Below are 20773 nucleotides of genomic sequence, written 5' to 3' on the forward strand. Positions count from 1 at the left end.
ATGGAAGAAAGGAATGAAGGAACAAAGGAATGAAGGAAGGAAGAAAAGAAAAGAAAAGAAAGAAAAGACAGACAAATATAAGACAACTACATCTATCTATATCTTTCCATTCATATGTATGTATGTATGTATGTATGTAGGTATATATGTAAGTATCAGTAATATCAAACTCATTCCCTGTGTGGGTAGAAAATCACAAGTTAACGTGTTTATGTTGCATTTTATTTCATTAAGCATTTCCCAATTACATTTTAATCTAGTTCAGCTGCTCAAGAACTTTGCTGTCCAGGGCACCCTCATCCAGATCACCAATACCTTTTTCATAAAAGGAATCAGAAGGTATTGAATGTGATGAGAATGAAATATACCCCCAAAAATGAAATTGAATATCCTTTAAGTGAAAGGAAACAACTGGTTACTGACAAGGGGTTCATTTTATTTCAGAAGCAGCTAAGTGTTGTCATATCCTGGACTAGAGCAAAGTTCAAAATCATCACCAAATTAAAAGCAAGGATAAAAATGAGATGATGCATCAGTTTCAATTGGCTCTTTTAAGAAAGTAGTCAACTCAAAAGTAGAAAATGGGAAGGGAGGAATAAAGACACTAACTCTTGTCATCATTTCTTAGAAAAGCTTAACAGGTAGATTCAAAACAGTTCTAGTCAAGTGACAAAAGAAACTCAGAAACCACCCCAACTATCCAAGAGACATGGTGACCAAAGAAAAGACTAGGTTATAATACAAGCTCATTTGCAACACATTATAGAACAGGATGACAAAAAATTACAGCCGGAATCAATTCATGAAGCAGCAGAAAGTATTTAAGGGGGAAATGTTCTCGTTTTGGGAGAACATCACAGAAAGCCCAGCTAAGAAGATTGTTCCAAGAGCATTTGTAGATGAATCTGAAACGATGGAGCAAGATTCCAAAAGTATAAAAAAGCTCATGGACAGGACTTTTTTCCCTACTCCTTCCCAAAACATTTTCAAAAGACATTATCAAATAGTGACCCATTTGCCTTCATCTCTCTAAAATCTCCTGGAGAGTGGTCTATTTGTGCAGAAGAATAGTCCTTGAGGAAAACATGGAAACAAAGTAGGCGGGCTAAAACTACATCTTCATAGTGACACGACTGACAGAAATGTATAAAGAATATTAAAATCCTTTTATATCTACTGCTTCATAATTTCGAAAGACATTGGAGATATAATAAAGTTCAGTCTTAAAAACTATCTAGATATTAAAATATATGTATTTTTAAGCCATACAAGAATTCATAATAGGAAGGAAATAATTTATTAAGCACCTTCTATATGTCAGGCACCATGCTAAGCACTTTACAATTATCAGCTCATTTGATCCTCAAAACAACTCGAAGAGGTAGGCACTATTATAGTTCCCATTTTACAGCTGAGGACCCTGTAGCAAGGAGAGGTTGAGTGAGTTGTCCATTGTCACACAGCTAGTGAGGATCAGAGGCTGGATTTGAACTCAGTGCCTTCCTGACTCCAGGCCCAGTATTCTATCCACTGAGTTACTTAGCTGCCTGGGACTTCAGTGACAACTTTGTTCAATATTCTGCTAAATACCTGCATCGAGGAGGGGATCTTATAAGGTGACCTATACTCACCTTGGTGATCGCCAGTGTCTTGGAAGATGTCTTGCAGACTCCAAACAGAAGAAATGTTCACTACTAATGACGACATGTCCAGATGCTCATATTCCCAGGCAACACTGCGAATGGAGCCCCAAAGCATCATAGGGCTTCGTCAGTGAAACCTATAGTCATTTAAAGAAATAGGCCTCATTATCCACATTGGAAATATAAAGCTGATGAAAAACACATATTGCCAAATTACAACAAGCAGTCGGATGGGTCATGGACAGGCACTACAAATGGACAACAAGCCAATCCTAGAACTGAAGAGAAGGAGAGTGGCCTGGATTGTATTTAGGAAATTATGTAGTGCTTTCAATGATTAAAGCTGTTCAATGCTCCAAAAGTCCTTCTTTTTAGACTAATATTCTCCTGCTGATGCTATGTGACTGCAACTCGTGGAACACTATGATCTCAGAGGAATCAAAATTGTAAGGGACTCCAAAGGAAATGGAAAAACACATGGTGGGTGTAAGCAGACTGCATCATGTTACCAGTGATGAATTACATGTGAGACTGGGTGTAAAAGATTTCATCAGAGACCCATATGTTTGAGAAAGGAGGTAGGCTTATCCTCTAACGAAGGTGGGGGCGACCAAGATGCCAGGCAGTGCACTGGTATCCGCAAAATACTTTTAAAAAATTCTCCTGTGGGTTGAGTAGATATTCTTTGAAAGATTTAAGGGGAGGGAAGATTGGAGGGAGAAAAATATGAGCAAGAATCATAGACGATTAGAAGGCATTGGAAGGATTGTGATGCCTTCATGATGAAAATACACATACGAGATTATCGACCCTTTGAAGTATTTACTTCTCATCTTCTCTATTCACCTCAAATATATATATATATATATATATATATATATATATATATATATATATATACACACATATATATATATATATATATATATATATATATATATACATGATATTTCCCCCATGCAAAGTCCTTGAGGGCAAGGACTACCTTGTTTGTTTGTATGTGTATCTTCAATGTGTAGTACAATGCCTGCCACATAGTGCTTAATTGTTTAAACACAGTATTTGTTGATTGGTAAAAGTATCTGTTTGATGAAATAATTTATAATTAAGTATTTTATACTTTACTGATAAGACCTTATGGATAAAATACAGTTTACAAAACATTTTCAAATACCTTAACTTTTAGATAGATAGATAGAGACAGACAGGCAGGCAGGCAGGCAGTCAGACAGACAGACAGACAGACAGACAGACAGACAGACAGATAGATAGATAGATAGATAGATAGATAGATAGATAGATAGATAGATAGATAGATAGATAGAGATGCTATGATAAAACATTTATTTTGTAGAGGTTACTATGTCCTAGGTACCATATTTTTCCTGGGAACGCCAAGATAAGAAAGCAAGACAATGTTTGCCCTGGAGTAGCTTGTATTCCAAAAGGGAAGGCACCCAGAAAGGAGAGCCAAAAGCAGAGAGGTAGGTTAGGCAAGAGGTATGTTAAGGAGACAGATGAGAATATCTTGGATGCCAGGGCCTCAGCAAGAAAAGGTGAAAATTCACTTATCAAGCCTGTTGATCTGTGCAACAATTCTGTGAGATCAGGGAAGGTGTTACTTTCCCATTCTACACATTAAAATGAAATAAATAGAGAAAAGAACTAAATCCATCTATACTCACAGAACTAGGCAGAGCTGGGACAAGGCCTAGCTCACTCATTCAATAATCATTTATCGTTTTTCATATATAAACACGGCAGGAGATATCACAAAGTAGGATCAGAGATGAGAGTTTTGCTCCAGGTCATCTAACCAGTTAGTGTGAAACGGGGGATTCAAAGTCAGGATCTTCATGCACCTAGTCCAAAGCTCTTCCATGTGTTGACCATGGCTCTCACCATGTTGATTCTCCCCTGAGTTTATAAACAATGTTTTTCTACAAGAAGAGCATCCTCAGCTCTGTAGATGCTCAACAGATGTCTGTATTGATCTGCCTGACTGATAATTAAAAAGGGGTAACCAACGACACCAGAAAGTTCTGTCAATTGACATAAACTATTGTGTAAAGAACATTGCTCCGAATACTGGCCAAGAAAAATATGTATACGGATTGCATTGTGTGTGTTGTTAAAGCAAGAGCTACAATAACTTGTGTTTTATGTGTCAGAGGCCCAGTCCATTATTTCTCTGGTACTCGAACCCTCCAATAGAGCTTTGTTGCTTTTCTGCATTTCCCCTCCAGGAGTTCATAGTACGTGATGTGAAAGGGAAATGATGGATAAAGTAAATGGTGGATTTTGGAAACTCATCTCCAGTTAAGTAGGAAACGGGAGAAGATTAAGGTGAGGAGAGCCCAAGATGAATGAGCTGAGGGTCATGTAGAACTGGAAGACCACAGACCATGCTCTGGCAGCCTTGGCTTACTTACCCCTATACCCCCAAATTGGAATGAAAACGAAAGGAAGGAGATAGTTGTTTCTGAGATGCCCATTTAATACACTGTGAAGGAAAATAAGCTGTCTGAAATTTCCAAGGTATATCTAGATGGGAAATTAAGCCACATATCCCAAGCAGCAGTCAGCAGTTTTCCAAGAAAGAATAATGAGTGGCTGATCAATTTCTCCCTTCCAGCTGTGTTGAGGAACCGACAGGTTTTTCTTTTTCATTTTTTTTGGTGCGGGGCCGGGGGGGGAGGGGGGAGAAAGGAGTAGTGGGTAGCACTGACTGATTAGTTTCTGTTTCCCATAAAGAAGCATCGGGACAGTTGGTGAGGAATTGGACTCATATACTTACATCCCTGGTGAGATGAGAGGAGATGAGATAGCTTGCTTGGTTATGAATTTGGGGAGAACTTGCTAATAATGTATTTAGTAATGCTTGCTATTTTATTAAATTGTTCTATCTCTGGAACTTCCACGCTAGAGTCCCACTGTCCTGCTTGGTAAATGCGTCATGTGGCCCTTTATATCAGACCATGCTGGATATATTTATGCTTAAATTTGCTTCCTGGTTTTCTCCTTGTCAATCACTTTGTCTCCACACGTACCATCTCACTGCTGACCTTCCCTGCCCCTTCCCCACTTTCCAGTTCTGGATTATAATCAATGTACCATTACTGCTGTTAAGTGTGTGTCAATCTACTTCCCTCTGGATCTGTTCATCACCCTGGTTACTTGCCAAACCAAATGAATATCTGTGAATTACCTGATTGATAACTAAAAAGGGATAACCAGGGACATCAAGAGTGTCTGCTAAATGGCATATGAAGAACATCCCTCTTCATAATGGTGAAGTACAATATATTGATTGATGGCAGTATAAGAACTATGGGAAATCATTGGTCACCGCTCCCTTTTATTGATTGCCTCCACAGATTAGCCTTAAACTCTTTGAGGGCAGGGAATTCTCTTTTCTTTTAAATTTGCATCCTTAGTACTTAGCACAGGACTTGGTACATAATAAACATTGAATAATTTTTTTCATCCATTCAAGTTCTTTACTTGTCATTATAAAGCTCAAGTAATTTGTTAGCAGTGGTCCATTTCCAAAAAGATAGGGAGTCGGGTGGGAAATGAAAATGATCCAGCGGTCATATGGAATATGAGAGTATAGGAACTATCTTGCCCACCCCCACCCCACCCTAAGCCAATTACATATGTGGGGTTGCCCTGTTCCATGTGAAAGAAAAGGCTCTACGATGCTTGATTAATTTGTAACTGATATCACTTTTGTTGATTTAATGAAATAATCCATGGTATCTCCAACCTGTTGGTTTGTGACCCTGCACAGTTTTGCATCAGTTTCCTCATCTGTAAAATGAACTGGAGAAAGAAATGACAAACCACTCCAGTATCTTTCCCAAGAAAACCCGAAATGGGATCACAAAGAGTTGAACACAACTGAAACAACTGAACAACAAGAAGAAGAGATGGCAGATTTGTCTGATGGGAAACTAAAAAGAGAAACACAAACACACTTTGAAGAGCAAAGATGCAACATTGTTGGACTTTCATACTAACTATGGAATACAAAGAAAAGGACCCTCTACATAGCGACACTTGAAGAATGGACAATAATCATGATAGACCATTATTTTCTTTGTTCCTATGTTTTAACAAATACTTTTAAGATGCTAGGAGTTCCCTTCCAATGACCTGAGAAACACGGTGAATTTAGTCTAAGATGAGGACTCTCGATCAATGGTTACTAAGATTGTTCTGAGGATTATTAAGTGAATTTTCCAAATCATTTCCATTATTTACCAAGTGTCTCATAGTAAAGGATGTAATTACACCGGGCAAACTTTTTCTTCAAAAAGAAGATAGTCAGCATATTCTTCCACTGTGAAAGTTATTACATTAATGTAAAATATACGTCTTGGGATTTTCAGTCTATTGATACAGGAAATTTCAATTGCTATTCTTAAATGGCAAATTCAATTCATGTTATAGAAATGCATACTAGCTGATGTTCTCTATTAGCACTACATCTGGATACCCTGTCTAAAATTAGTCTTTTTTTCTAGGGCATCATCACTTTGATTGTGCCTTTTTTCCCCTAAAAGTATAATAAAAACACATGATTCGTATCCATACACCATTTCTTGGCTTAGTTTCATGCTTGAATGCAAAGAGAATGTCTTGGCACTCCATCTCTGAACAATTACCAAGACCAAAGTGTCTTTCAAAGCACCCTTTATGTTCTTCCCTTTCAGTTACACAAAAGATTAAGTAACAAAGAACTTTTATGGTATGTTAACATCTCCCATTTTAAAGCATTTTAACTGATGGAAAAAATCAGTTGCAGATTGCTCATTATAAAAAATAAAATAGAAAGAATATGTATCATTGTTAGATGAATTTGCATAAAGTTTTATAATTTTGGTGTATAAGAAAAAGCTCTATGATATTTTAGAGTTGAAACATTCCCACTTAGAAATTGATCAGATCAAATCTTGATTTTCTAGAGTAAATATTCCTTCTCCATTTGCAAATCATTTTTTTTTTTAGCTTTCAAATTCCACAAGCTGGGTTTATTTAATAAATCTTCACATGCTTTCAATGTTTTCACTTAAAACCATTTCCTGAACCTACAGGGCAAGTCTTATCAACCAAAATGATGCATAGACTTTAAGAAGCTCTTTACTTAGAAGGTTCAATAGTGAACTTTTCATCTTTTTTTGTTCTTAATTTTCAAAAACTGTATTTGGAAACAACATAACAATATGAAAGACAAAAGGAAAAAAAAAGTCTGATCAAAGAACAGCAAAGAGACTGAAGACATCTTGGCAAGACACTTAACCTACCTAAGTATCCAGTTCCCTAATTTCAAAATTCGATAGTTTGCCTCGATGATGTCTGAGGTCTTTGACCATTTAATATATACTGTTCCATGATCCTATGATCTCCTTAGTTGTTAATATTCCCAGAGGTTTATTCATGTACTGCTTTACCAGAGCATAATAATGATGTATATGTGCCACTCTCAGACTAATACAGAAGTCGGCTGGTCAACCAGTATTTATCAAGTATATACTAAATACTAAACGCTGTGCTAAGTGCTGGGAAAAGGCAGTCAGTCCAGCAGACACCCCTGCTCCACAGGAACAGAGAGAAATATAATATCCAGAGACCTCTAAATAGTGTTTCTTTTGTTTTCAAAAAATCTCTCATTAATAAGTCAATGTATTTATTCAGCCCTTACTTTGTGCATACAGGCAATGTACTAAGCTCTTGGGATACAAGTACAAAGAATAAAGCAATCTCTACACACAGGGCACTTAAGTTCTAATGGGTAAGTCAAATAAATATATTCATAAATGTAGCATAAACATAAAATGAATAAATAATAAATATACCAAATTATTAAATAAAAGGTATTTTGGGGAGAAGACCTAACAATTTGGGGAATTAGAAAAGGTTTTAAGCAGAAAATGATATCTGAGCCATGAGTAAGGGAAGAGAAGGCCTCTTTGAGGCAGAAGGAAGAGTGAGTGCATTCCATGAATGGGAGATGGCAAAGGAATGAAGACCGGAGATGGTGTGCTGTGTGTGAAGAATAATGAGGACAATTTGGTTGGAACGTACAGTGCAGAAGCCAGTGATCAATAAATATTTCTTAAGTACTCTCTACATGCTATGCACTATCTGTTCGAAGTACTGGAGAGACAAAGAACTAGAAAAAAAAATCCCTGCTCAAGAGAACACACATTCTACTATGAAATATAATATGTAAATAACTAGGTATGTACACCATATATGCAGAGTATGTTAAGGTAATCTGAAAAGACAGAGCATTAGCCCCTAGTGGGGAGAAGGAAATACCTCCTACAGAAGGTAGGATTTGACCTGAAACTAAAGAGGTAAGGTGCCAGAGCATTTCAGGTAGGGGGGATAGTCAAGCAAAGGCATGGAGATGGGAGATGGAGAATGTTGATTGTGCATCATACTTGAGGAAATACAAGTAAGCCATGGTAGCTGTTTTGTAGAAGTTATAGAAGGAAGGAAGGTGTAAAAAGACTGGAATTATAGAAAGGAACAATATGAAGATAGACCTAACAGAGTTTATAAGTGGTTCTTTAGGTAACAGAAGTGGCTAGAAGAGGATAGATTCCAGTGGGGAGAGACTTGAAGCAGAGAAAACAGTTTAAAGACATACGAAAAGGGATGAGTGGAGCTGTATGAATGGAGAGATGTTGTGAAGATAGAGATAACAAGATCTGGAAGAGGATTGGATATGTGGGGTGAACGAGTTGAGGATTTTATTGAGTTTACAAGCCTGGATGACTGGGAGAATGGTAGTATTCTTGACAGTAATAGGGAAATTTGTGAGGTGAAACGTTTTGGGGAAAGTGGAAAGTACTTGCTGTTTTGTGTTGAACTTGAGGTGTCTATGAAACAGCCATTTCAAGGTGGCATCTGGAGATGCATGTCTATAGCCAATACGATATTCACAGTGCCTACAGAAGTAATGAATATGCCAGTGCAATTTTGAATTGGGAAGTACAACAGACTCTCTACATGGAAGACAGAACCAAAACACTTATTCAGACACCAAAAAGCTAAATCCCAACATCAGAAAGCCAAAATAGTAACAAAGAAATCCATCATACTAACCAGGAAGTCTATACACATTATCAGACCTTCCCCCAAGCTAACACTCACGAGCCTAAGATGTCTGCCTTTCTCTCTACCTCAGTTCTGACTGCTCTAACCAATTTCCTCGCAGTTCTGCTCTACCTCCCTCTTCCTGTTCCACCATTCCTGCTCCCCCTTTCCTCTTCCACCTGTTCAGCAAGTTCCTCCTACCACAGACTCATGCGACTCAAGCTTCCATGTCACCCAACAGTTCACATGGGTGTATTCATGAATGGGAAAGATCTCCCCATTTAAATAACCATTCCAATCACTATAACTCAACAGAAAGACTAGGATTAGATAGATAGATCTGGGAATCATCAGCATAGAAATAATTGAACTCATGGGAGCTAATGAGATCACAGAGTAAATGAGCATAGAGGAAAAAAAGGAAGATCCAGGAGAGAAGACTGAGGAGATCACTCAGTGAGTGAGTGTGGCATGGCTGAAGAATTAGCAAAGGAGATTAAAAAAGAGATGTAGTGCAAATATGAGAATATTCAGGAAAGAATGTATCATGAAATCTAAAGAAGAAAAAGAGTATCCAGAAAGAAATCAACAGAATCACATGCTGCCGAGAAGTTGGAAGATTGGGGCTGAGGGGAAAAAAATCATTAGATCTGGCAATTAAGAGAGCATGGATTACTTTGGAGGAAGCAGCTTCATTTGAGCGATGAGGTCAGAAGATAAAATAGGAAGGGTTTAAAAAGAATAGGAGGAGAGGAAGTGGAAGCACTGATTTTCAATAGCTTTCTCAAGGAATTTAACCATGAAGGAGACGAGAGTTTTAGGGTGATAGCTAGTAGGGATGGTCAGATAAAGAGAGGGATTTTTTAGGGATGTGGAAGACATGAGCATGTTTGTAGGCAACAGAGAGAATGCCAGTAGCTAGGGAGAGACTTAAATGACAAAAAGAATGAGGATGATAGTAAGAATAACTTTCTAGAGAAATTGGGAGGGACTAATAACAAGGGCACATAAGTAGGGGTTTGCTTTGAAAAACAGGAGATCTAACTCTTAGTTTGGAAAGGAGATCATGTCCAATGAAACCAGCAAGATAGGTTGGGGTCAAGTTCTAACATACTTTAAAAGATAAAAAAAGAAGTTTATATTTTATTCTAGAGGTATTAGAAAGCCACTGGTATTGGTTGAGTAGGGAGTAGGGTATGAATTTAAGGAAAACTTGTTCGGAAACAATGTGTTTTTGTTGTTTTCATTCAGTTATTTCAATCGTGTCCAACTCTTGTGACCTCATTTGGGATTTTCTTGGCAAAGATGCTGGAGAGGTTTGTAATTTTTTTCTCCAGCTCATTTTACAGATGAGGAAACTGAGGCAAAAAGGGTCACACAGCTAGTAAGTGTCTGAGGCCAGATTTAAAGTCAGGAAGATGTCTTCCTGACTCCAGTCTGAGCACTATCCATTGTGCCACCTAGCTGACCAACAGTAATGAGTAGATTTGATTGTAGTAAGGAGAGATTTGAAGAAGGAAGACCAATTAATAGAAAGCAGCAACAATTTAGGCAAGAAGTGATAAGGCCATGTCCTAAAGTTGTAGCTATATACAAGACATGTTGCACAGGTAGAAATGACAAGATTTGCCACCTGAATGGATATATCAGGTGAAAGTTAAGAAGTAAGGGCAATACTGAGGTTATACACCTTGGAGAATGAAAGAATAGCAGTACCTTCAACAGGAGATGGTTTGGGGGAAAAGCTAATAAGTTCACTTGGGAATATGTTGAGTTAGAAGTGTTCCCCTGACATCCAGTTTGAAATGCCTAATAAGACATGGGCAATGCAGAGTTGATGCTACGCTAAAGAAAGGCTCTGTGGACTCCTGGAGAACAGAGACTGTCTTCTGTCCATGGTGTCTAGCACAGTGCCTACCACATAACAGGCACTTAAAAAATACTTGCTGACTTGACATACATATATAAACACATATACATATGTGTGTTTATGTATATAAGCATATGCAATAATATATTATAGTGTCAAGTTAGCATATATACACATATATGCATAGATATATCTTTATATATATATATATATACACACATATCTGTGAGCTTTTTGAATACAGATAATAATTAAAATTACGGGGTTATCAAGAGAGGGTACAAATGGAGAAGAAAAGAAGGTCTGGAACATAACCCCGTAGAAAACATATAGTTAAGGGATACAATACAGATGATGAGTCAGCAAAGGTGATTGAGAAGGAGCAGATAGAAGGAGAACAAGGCAAGAATAATGTAACATCAACCCAGAGAGCAGAAAGGATCCAGGAAGAGAGTGTGGTCAAAAATAGCAACTGCAAACACTAAAGCGAGAGAGATGAGAACTGAGCAAAGACCCTCACATCTGGTAATTAAGGGATCACTGGTCACTTCAAAGACATCAGTTTCAATTAAGCAATGAAATCAGAAGCTGGATTGCAGAGTTGTAGAATGAGTGAGAGAAGAGGAAGTAGAAGCAGAGAATACAGACAATTTTTTCCCTATAGAATTTGGCTGAGAAAGAGGGGAGGATGAGAACTTGAGCAGATGCTAGAACCTAGTAAAGATGGGGGAGACTGGTATGTTTGAAGACATTAAGGAACGAAACAGTAAACAAAGAGAGGAGTTAAGATCATACAAGATTCTTTGATGAATGAAACTACAGAGATCACTATTTAATGACCCTCTAATTATAAAAATTAAACATGCAATAAAATAGGGAGAAGTAAGCAATCAAAGGCATTCACCACTTTCATGAATGATACTTTGTAAAGGTTTAAGTTGGGGGAAAAAGATTCCCTATAAATAATATCAAATCCCAACATCATAAGACTTTCTCAAGAAAATTCATGGTTACTCAAGATAGAGAGTTCCCACAAGAGTCAAGAGACTTAGTTCAGTTTTCCATTATTAAAAGTTTAAAACTGCACTCAGACTTTTGGAATACCCCGTATATTGGTCAAACAATTCATATGGGAAAGCCAAGGTTGATGGAAAATACCCATTTCCATACTATAGCATACAGTTGGATGGCTATTCCATTGAGTTTCTATATCAGTACATTGACCTAGCATAGGCAGGCACTGAAAAGGAGCAATGAATTGACCTAGATTTTAAAAGGAAGAAGAGAATGATTGCATTTGGGAAACTGATCATTGCTTTTGGTGAATCCAAGCTGCTTTTCAGCGTAAAGATGCATTTTTTCTAAATTCCCAGTGGTAATAAATAATTGAAAATCTTAGATGACAATGATTTTGACAAGATTAAAAGCTGTAGATAGTCCAAAGCCAATAGAGATATACGGTGCATGCAAGTAGGCTGATGTCTAGTTCCAGTGATGACCTATAGGCAAGAAGTGGCATAGAGAATATCACGGAGGAAATGTCTGATGGGAAAAGGAGATAGCTTGACCAAGTAGTGAGAGTGAGAGATAACAGGTGGAGAATCAAGAGCTCCACCAGTATTAATGAAATAGGAAAAGATTTGGGTGAAGCCCTCCAACACTGGAGAATCTCTGAAAGAGGGTGGACAAAAAAAATCCTACAGGTTGACAAGTCATGAATGATGCTTTGCACCAATGGAAGGAATACTCAAATCAATAAGATCTCTGATCCATTGCAGTATGGAAATATTGATCCAAAACCAACAACATGCTGAGATAGGAGTGAGGGTCCTGGGTAAAAAATGAACATGAAAGAATCTACATATTACAGGCTATATCTGTATTAGGAAATCTACCCATTTGTAAATAAAGCTATGAGTTATATCCACGTATGGGAAATCTCTTAGCATTCAAAATCAACAGAACTATTAACTCTATCTTGAAAAAACTAGATGTTCTCAAGTGATTATTTCTGCTACCTAACTTTACAAAGTTCTTAAGGCAGGAGAGTATAATGGGTTCATAACAGCAGTAACAAATTGACTTTTAAATTACTTATAATTTTAAAATTGACATTTAAATTACTGTTTCAAAATATGCTGATTTTAATGTCCCCTTCTGTGATCTTTAATAACATTTTTTTTTCTGTCTGGCCATTTGAAGACAGGGTAATTTATTTGTAAATTGGTATATTTTCTATTGCTGGCTTTCTACAAGAATGTTTAAGGAGTCTCTTTTGTTTCTCCTATAAATTTTTCATTTTTATTATTATGAACTCTGAACCTCCTTTAATAGAATGGAAAACGTACTTTGGGAATGAATATTCAGGACAGCAATATCTTGTTAGATCGGGCCCATGTATCAAAACCATTTTTGATCACAGTTCTGACACCCAATGAATCTTTCCCAGATTTCTGTCAGTTACAAATTTCTTAAACATGATTTCTATGCTTCTCAAAGGATAAAAGCTCCCTTAGTCCAGACCTTTGTACTTATATTAACAACAATAAGTATAATGACTTGCATACTTAGGTATTTAATAAATTTTTATTGATTGATTAATGATCGATTCATCCAACTCCTGGATATAAATATTGAACAAGAAGACAGCTAAGGACAAAGTTTTGCAACATGTCGGTAAACTTTATCTCTCCCTCTCTTATTAGAATGAATTGTCTGTCACTGGTCAATTAATTTTAATATCCACTATTGATGACAGTGTTTCCTTTCACTGGGGATCTCTAGGTTTGCCTTAGATGAAGTTCAGAACATAGTTTTGGGATTGCTAGTAAAATGGTGACAGACACAGAAATGAGGATTCCTGGAATCCTTTTTCCAAATCTTAAATTGTATGATGACTGACTCAAGGCAGTGAGGTGGTACTGTGTGGATAGAGTGCCTGGCCTGGAGGCAGGAGGATCTGGGTTGAAATCCAGCCTCACACACTTATTAGCAGTGTGATGCTAGGCAAGTCACTTAACCCTGTTTGACTCAGTTTCCTCATCTATAAAATAAGCTGGAGAAGAAAATGGCAAACTACTCCAGTATCTCTGTTAAGAAAACTCCACATGGAGTCACAGAGTCAGATATGACTGAAAATGACAAAACAACAAAAATGATGACTAAACTAAGGTTCCCTTGAATCTGTCCTAAAGAAAATGAATTATAAGATCTCATTTCCTTTATACTCTACCATTGATTATCAAGGTAATTTATTTCTGACCCTCTGTTTCTCAGTCTACGAAATGGGGCTGATAACACTTGGCACACAAATATTTTGGTGCCATTTAGGGTGTCTAAGAAAATGCTCATCTCACCTGACTGTTCATCCACCCTCCTAGCCCATTATTACAGGCACCTGTGTAGAGCTGCCTAACATGTCTTGAAACACTATATTTATTATGATAATTCTATGACTCAAATACAAAAATAGGTCATTGATCTCATCAGTGTGGATACTGTCTCCCATGATGCAGCCCATCACTAGCTGTCCTGCCTTATCTGATTCTTGTTCATGTCCTCTAGTAAAATCACCATACTGCTCCATGACTGGACAACACTCTCACATGTGACCTATTAGCAGATGTTAATTTTTTGCATTCCTTGAATGGTACCTTTTGGCCCCCTTTGCTGTCATGTCTTTCATCCTTATATCTTGTATCTGGTTGTTTGTATGTCTTCTCCCCTCTTAGACTTTCAGATGGCAGGGTCCACCCCTTTCTTGGTAAAACCGGTGAATAGTACAGTGCTTGACACATAAGTAATCACTTAATAGCTTCTTATCATTGCTACTGATGATGAGGAAACTGAAAGGAAATTGCACAGGATTATGGTCCATTTTGCCTTTTTCTCGAATTCGTGGATCACCCTAACCAAAGAATTCCTCACCAAGTGGCCAGCCAACTGGTGCTGAGGCAGTCTGTGTAAAGTTAGATTGACCTTCAGAAAGCAGATGAAATCCCAACAGCTGGGTCCATACTTGAAGCCTGGGTAACACAGTAGAAACTAGCAGAGCAGACACTCTCTTACAAGAGCTGGCAGGTGAGCCACACTCACTTCTAGGCACAATTACATACAGTAGTAGTTCTCTGGGGAAAGAGATTGCTATCATTGCCATGTATTTCTATGGCATGAAGAAAGGAAACTTTTTTCAAGACTAATGCTTTGATTCCAAGGGTGGGGAACCTGAAGCTTTGAAACCACAGGCTGCCTCTTAGGTCCTTAGGTGCAGACTTTTGACTGAGTCCAAGTTTTACAGAACAAATCCTTTTATTAAGGAGATTTGTTCTGTAACGTTTGGATTCAGTCAAAGGGCTGCACTTGAGAACCTAGAGGGTCCCATGTGGGTCTTGAGGTCGCAGGTTCCCCACCCCTAAATTACATAGAGCAGTCGATCTGATTTAAAGTTCTCTGCTCCAAATATCATCTGATAAAAACTGCATAGTATTATTGTTAGCTAATATTTATGAAATGCTTTAAGATATATAAAAACTTTATATTAATTATGTCATTTGACCCTTATAACAATCCTACAAGGATTGTTAGGAATTAATGATGACCCTCATTTTGGAGATAAGGAATCTGAGACCCAGAGAAGTTAAACCAAAAGCACACTGAATCTCCACGTCCGAGGACTTGCTTTCAAATTTCACCTTTGGCATATGTTACCTAGACCAGTCACTCAACTTCTCTGGGCTTCAGTTTCCTCTTCTGCTAAATGAACTGCTTCAGGATCTTCTAGCTCGAAATCTGTGCTATTATGACTGGCCCCAGATGACACACTATGTCATTTTACCTGACATAGAATTTGAGCCCAGGTCTTCCTGACTCCAGATCCAGAATACTCTGCCATGTTCTACCCAGATGTATATTTCTCAGACATGTTATTATAATAAAAAAAAACAGATTTTTTTTCCAAGTTTTAGGAAAACTAAAGGTAATATAGCTGTTTCCAAGGCAAGTGGAAAAATTACTGTCAATCTTTATGACAGATATAAATAAATCCAAATCAGGTAAATATATTAGCTCAGTCTCTCTTTCCCTTTTTATAACATGTGAATTGTGTCACAATGACTCACACTCTGAGTTTCATTAGGCTAATACTCAGAACACTAGTTATGAAAACTATGAACTGTAATATTGGGTTCCTTCCAGGTAGATCAAAAACAACTAATGAATGCTAAGGGCAGCCAATTCTCATTTAAGTTAGCAAAGGACATAAGATCAAAGGAAGTAGTATTTTTTTTTGTCCATGTTTAAATGTAATACCTTTCCCTAAATTGGAATCCTAGCACCTGGGATAAGTTCACTTGAGTTGGGGTAAGAGTGGGTGGGGAGACATAGTCAACCATATGTTTAGGCTATACCTTCAGGGCCTGGGTGAAGTCAGGAGGTCTCAAGGGAGACAGTCTAACTATGAGTATAAACATGGGAAAGGTCATGACCTGAACCCATGTGTTCTCTCCTGAATTCCATATTTAGCCACCTTCTCTCTCTCCTAGACTCTCCCACTGACAATCTTGACCCTACTTCCTTCAGATACCTTCAAGAATTCAAAGATGGTGTTTTCTACTCTTCACAGGGAAGGAAATACACACCTACTTCCCCCAAAAATATTGGCACCTGTGGAAAAACTCTGCCTGCCCTACCTTAGTTATAACTCTGGGGTCCAGAAGAGTAGGAAACACAGATAGACCAAAGTTGGATCTTACTTTGGAACAACTGAAAAAAACCAGGAAAAGCCCTGAACCCATCCAAACTATTTTGATGATTCTAGTTATTCTTCTGCAAAAGGTAAGCTGTTTTGAAGAAAAGTCACCTCTACTCCACATGTATCTCTTAGGATTCAGTTTTAATGGAGAGAAGATGTTGAATTCTGTGTAGATGTGTTAGGAATTAGGTCCCTAAATATGGTTAGTAAGTATGTTTTACCTACTAATTTCTATAGGAAATCATGATCTCAGAAGAGTGAGTGCCTTTAGCAGGCTGAACAGGACTTCAGAGTGGAAAATGACCCAAGGAAGTTACAAAAGGAAAAACTAGAGGCCACCTGATGGGGAAAAGAAAGACAAAGGGAAGAAATGCCCAAGTTATGGACAATTCTCTAAAGACTAGCCACCAGAGTTTCTCAGAGGCTCAAGACAACTAAAGTGAGGGTGCCATTCTATTTTAGTTAAAGGTAGGAACTCGAGAACCAAATAGAATTATTTTTTCTTTGGTGGCCAGAGAATTATCTTAGGAAAGCCCTGAAGCCCAGGGTTGTTGTGGAGCCAGCTAGTTATTGTTCAGTCACGTCTGACTCTTCATGACTCCATTTGGGGTTTCCTTGGCAAAGATACCGGAGTGGTTTGCCATTTCTTTCTCCAGCTCATTTTACAGATGAGAAAACCAAGGCAAACAGGGTTAAAGGACTTGTTCTGCATTACACAGCAAGTAAGTATCTGAGACTACTTTGGAACTCAGAAAGATGAGTCTTCCTGACTCCAGACCTGGTGCTCTATCTACTGTGCCCCTAGCTGCCAAAGGAACCTTTTAGTACTAGCTGCTAGGTTGTCATTGTATTTTCACCTGAAAATCAGCAAATGATACATATCAGTGCTTAATTTATTATTTTGGTGACCGTCAGAAAGCAATGTTGATAGAAGGAAACATATAGTAGGAATCACTTCAGAAACTGACGAAGAAAATAAAATATTTTTTTAAAAAAATACAGAGTAAATTTAAAAGTGTGTAATACATACTTTCTATTTTTTTTCCAGAAAGAAGTTTGTTAAATACTTACCAGCACATTCCTGACTCTTCCTGTGATTAATCCTCGTAATGGAATTAGCAAAGAATGGAAATTTTTTTTAATACTAGAGAGAAAAGGACCTGATTCTGTAAGGATCTGCAGCCTATTTTCTTTACTCCTAATTCCTTAACTGTAGTTGGATCACCTCTTTCCCCTTTGCAGACATTTTATTATTTTTTTTTAGGCAATCAGGTTTAAGAGACTTTCCCAGGCTCACACAGCTAGTAAACTGCTGAGCCTGGATTTGAACCCAGGTCCTTTTGGCTCCCGGGCTGGTGCTCCATTCACTTTGCTATCTAACTGCCCCTCTCTTTCCAGATCTTAATACTTAAAGCAATGTAGTTCTTGATGACCAATGGACTGGGGGAAGATCAAGTGCTAGAGAATAAAAGGGAGGCTTGTTTTCATGAGACCACAGAGGTCCAGGAAAGCTCTTTAAGTACCTGGGGATGGCTTTAAAAAGGACAACCAGGACTGAATTCATCCCCCAAACTAGAGGAATTCAGAGCTATAGAATTCCGCCTGGAGAACCTCCCAGTACTTTCTGCTAGGCTGTTGGAGGCGTGCACACCCTCTGCCACTGCTTCATGCATACTTACAGAAGCTTGCACAACAAGCCCCCGGCCTTGGTGCAAAATTCATCATCTTAATTGAAAACTGTCATTGCTGCCACAGGATCTGACGAGTGAGAAGGACCATGTCAGCAGCACAAGGAGAAAGGATAGTCAGCCTCCCCCCAGACTCCACCTCCTTTTCTTGGTAACTAAGGCATGATGGCAGTCGGCTCCTCTCTAATGACCCTTGCTTTTCTTTGGAAGGGACTCATCATCAAGTTTTCTGAAACAATACATTCCTCCTGGTTCTAATTAAAACCAAATGGCATGTTCTCTTAAGAGGAAATGTGCTTTCTGTGAGGCCTGTGTTGGAAACTACCAAATATTAATTCAGGAAGGAAGATTAAATATTAATACAAGAGGAGGGATGGCTTATTTTCTCTTACATTGCTGGATTAAAGAGATTATGTTCTATGTTCCATCCTGAATACAGGAGGAAACTGTGGGGTGACCAAATGCAAGTAGGTATAGTAGTCTGTCATAATGAACACCAAATGACAACAGTTGTAATAGACTAACGCAAGAAGTATTCTTTGAGGCCAAATTAATAAGTACACAATTTCAAGTTTATTAACTACAAAATATCAGATCTTCTCTTGAATTTACTTCATTTTTGTTTTAAATAACTGGTGCTTACTAATGCTGAATACTTCAGAAAGATTCATAGGCAACCAAAGTCTCAATTACCTGTTCCTCCAAGCTTCATGCAAAGATTTCCTTTGAGTAATTAGCATCTTAGCATGTAATTAGCTATGGAGGTGAACCAAGTTAGTGGTCCTGGAAAAACAAGCTCAGCATAGCCAGTGCTGGCACAGAACATCTCAGAATTGTTCAATTTATGTAGCTTCTAATTTAGGACTATTCGGCTCATGCAAACCAGGGAACTTGTAGAAGCTATTTCTTGGAACAAAGTCACAGGGAGGAGAGATCTGTTTTCCAGTGAATTAGGGCTAGGGATACAATGAAGGTCATGTCACAGTTTGGGGTCTCCTCCCACTAGGGCTCCTCAATGTGACAGCCAGTCTGGTAGAAAATAATTTATGACTAACAGAATGGTTTTTACTCTTAAGTAAGGCTAGAAAAAGGGAAGTTAAGGTACCACAATGGATGGTGTCAGGCCTGAAGTCAGCAAGACTTGTCTTTCTGAGTTCAAATCTGCCTCAGACATCTACTAGCTGGGTGACCCTGGGAAAGTCACTTATCCCTGTTTGCCTCAGTTTCTTTATCTGTAAAATGAGCTGGAGAAGGAAATGGTGAACCACTCTTTTCTTTATCAAAGAAACCCCAAATGGGTCCACAAAGAGTAGATGTCACTGGAATGACTGAACAATAAAAAGTCTAGAAGAAAGAGAGTCCTTGTTACCTGTTAAACTGAAATGTGTACACCAACAACATCTATAACTCTTTCAAAACCTTGAAAAGAAGAAATATAAGGCACACACACACACATACACACACACACATACACACACATACACACAACACACACACATACACACACATACACACACACCACACACACACACATACACAAAACACATATACACACACACATACACACACAGAGACACACAGAGACACACACACACACATACACACACACACGCACACAGCCCTTTCATGTGGACTGCTGGATTTTAATGTTGCTTTTTACAGCCCTTTTTTTAAGAACCCTACACATGTGGGAGAGGTATCATAATAATTGCTTTTCTTTAAACACTTAAAGATTTGCAAAATGCTTTAATTATGTAACAATAACGATGATAGCTAACACTAAATAAGGTTTCCAAAGTGATTTACAAATATTATCTATTATTTTAATCCTCAAAACAACAAATGAGAATTTTACAGATTTTACAAATGAGAATACTGAGCCAGACGGAAGTAACTTAAGTGACTTCCCAGGATCATACAGAGGACATATTTCTAAGGTCAAATCTGAACTCAGGTCTTTCCAACTCCAGTCCAAGGCGCCATCTACCTGCCTCTAAAAGGCCTCATTTTAGCTTCACAAAGAATTCTGACAATCAGGCACAACAGATATCATTAACCTCATTTTTATAGATGGAGACAATGAGGCTCAGAGAAGTTAAGTTACTTACTTGTATAGCTAGTGTCAGGGTGTAAACACTGCTTTTCTGGATTCCAGGTCTACCCCTCTATCCTTGATGCCTCCCTAAGTATAAGGGAGAGGGCAGAGGGAGGAGGACATAATTTTCTATGTGGAAGAGGCCAGGGAGCAAGGCAGCTCCTTCCCTCCTTTAAAAGTAAGAATTATGGTTACACTATTTGGAGGACAAAACAAGGACGAATTGATGCAAGTTACAAGGAGGGGGACTTCGATTCAATAAAAGGAAAAAACACAACAAACATTTACTAAGTGCAATGTATGTGAAAGGTACCATGTAATTAGAGCTATATGAAAAAGGAATGGAAAGGTCAATGGAAGGGTTCGAGGGTAGGCTGGATGGTGGGGGTATTTTAAAAGGGCTTTAAGCTGATGGGGTTCAGATTCAAGCTTCAGATTTGGATGCCCACAGAGGTCCCTTCTAACTCTAAAATAAAGTGATTCTGCAATTCAATAATAATATTTAAGATGATCTCGCATATCCCTTTGGACCAATCAAGGGCACTTTCGACTAGTTTTCAGGATCAGACAGAGGTGTCCAGGCTGCCTTCATCACTCACTGATTGCTTCTTAACTCAC

Source organism: Notamacropus eugenii, chromosome 4, assembly GCF_028372415.1.
Source record: "Notamacropus eugenii isolate mMacEug1 chromosome 4, mMacEug1.pri_v2, whole genome shotgun sequence".
In the NCBI taxonomy this organism is placed as follows: domain Eukaryota; kingdom Metazoa; phylum Chordata; class Mammalia; order Diprotodontia; family Macropodidae; genus Notamacropus; species Notamacropus eugenii.